We start from the raw sequence: 2122 nt of genomic DNA on the forward strand, positions 1-2122 counted from the left end.
AGTTACGCGTGGTCTGCGGTTGTGAGGCCGGTTGGACGTACTGCCAAATTCTCTAAAACGACGTTGGAGGTGGCTTATGGTAGAGAAATTAACATTCAATTATCTGGCAACAACTCCGGTGGACATTCCTGCAGTCAACATGCCAATGGCACACTCCCTAATAACTTGAGACATCTGTGGCATTGTGTAGTTTGTCAAAACTGCACATTTTAGAGTGGCCTTTTATTGTCCCCAGCACAAGGTGCACCTGTGTAATGACCATGCTGTTTAATAAGCTTCTTGATATGCCATGGATTGTCATGGCAAAGGAGACATTTTCACTAACAGGGATGTAAACACGTGTGCACCAAATGAGAGAAATAAGCTTTTTTGTGCGTATGGAACATTTCTGGAATCTTTTATTTCAGCTCATGATACTTGGGACCAACACTTTACATGTTGCGTTTATATTTTTGTTCAGTGTATTATATAGCACTGAATGGCTTACACATGAAGGCCTGGGGAAGCAGCAGTATCAGGGTCTGTGTAGTTAACATGATGTTGGCATGCATTAGCCTCCTCATACATCATGTAAAGGTCAAAGTTTATTTTATTTTATGATTTTTTTGTTCACCGTATTTAACCAGGTAAGCTAGTTGAGAACAAGATCTCATTTACAACTGCGACCTGGCCAAGATAAAGCAAACCAGTGCGACACAAACAACAACAGAGTTACACATGGAATAAACAAGCATACAGTCAATAACACAATAGAAAAAAAAGAACGTTTATATACAGGATGTTCAAATTGTGTGAGGAGGTAAGGCAATAAATAGGCCATAGTAGCGAAATAATTACAATTAAGCAGATGATGTGCAAGTAGAAGTATTGGTGTGCAAAAGAGCAGAAAAGTAAATAAAAACAATATGGGGATGAGGTAGGTAGATTGGGTGGGCTGTTTACAGATGGGCTATGTACAGCTGCAGCGATCAGTTGGCTGCTCAAATAGCTGATGTTTAAAGTTAGTGAGAGAAATATAAGTCTCCAGCTTCAGCGATTTTTGCAATTCGTTCCAGTCATTGGCAGCAGAGAACTGGAAGGAAAGGCGGCCAAAGGAGGTGTTGGCTTTAGGGACGACCAGTGAGATATACCTGCTGGAGCGCGTGTTACAGGTGGGTGTTGTTATCGTGACCAGTGAGCTGAGATAAGGCGGAGCCTTATAGATGACCTGGAGCCAGTGGGTCTGGCGACAAATATGTAGCGAGGGCCAGCCGATTAGAGCATACAGGTCGCAGTTGTGGGTGGTATAAGGGGCTTTGGTGACAAAACGGATGGCACTGTGATAGACTGCATCCAGTTTGCTGAGTAGGGTGTTGGGTATTGAGTAGAGTAAGAGGTATGTAAGGGTCAGGCGTAAGTAGAGTGAAGAACCACTCAGTTGAGAGGGGGTATGTAAGGTCAGGCTGCCAAGCACTAGGGCTTATGTCCAAATGGCACCCTACTCCCTATATAGTGTACTACTTTTGACGAGAGCCCTATTTGCCATGGTCAAACGTCGTGCACTACATAGGGAATAGGGTGCCAGTTGGGACACATTAGTGCTGTATCGTGTTATGGGTCATGCTACAACATGCAGCCAGGAGACTAGGGAAATAAACACAGCCCGACTGGACAAAGGACAGTGAGATAACTAAAAGTCTTATCCAGTGTAAAAACAACAGCTGTGCGAATTCCCTGTGGATTCTGTTTGGCTCTGGTCTTAAGCCCCTAGCAACTATCACACACACCACACACACATGCTAGATAAACAGCTGTAAGATGGCAGTAAAGTAAAGAAAAGGGAGCTCACCTCTGCATGATCCAAATTTCAACTTCATAATGTAGGGGGGGAATCACATGAAGCAGAAACGGTCAAATCCCAATGCACACAACTTAGTCAAGCAAGCCCTTCCTAAGAACTTAACCAGATAGCCGGGACATGAGACAAGCAAAGAGACCTAAAAAGACAATAATTAACGTTGTATATGAAAAGTAAGCCAAGCGAAAGCAAGCAGCCCATCTGAATGATACATTAGCATCTCTTTAAGTCAATGTCTTAGGAGGACAAAAGGAGGGAGCAGTTAGGCATTGTATCAGAAGGAGG

This window comes from Oncorhynchus clarkii, chromosome 11 (genome assembly GCF_045791955.1).
Source record: "Oncorhynchus clarkii lewisi isolate Uvic-CL-2024 chromosome 11, UVic_Ocla_1.0, whole genome shotgun sequence".
NCBI classification, from domain to species: Eukaryota; Metazoa; Chordata; class Actinopteri; order Salmoniformes; family Salmonidae; genus Oncorhynchus; species Oncorhynchus clarkii.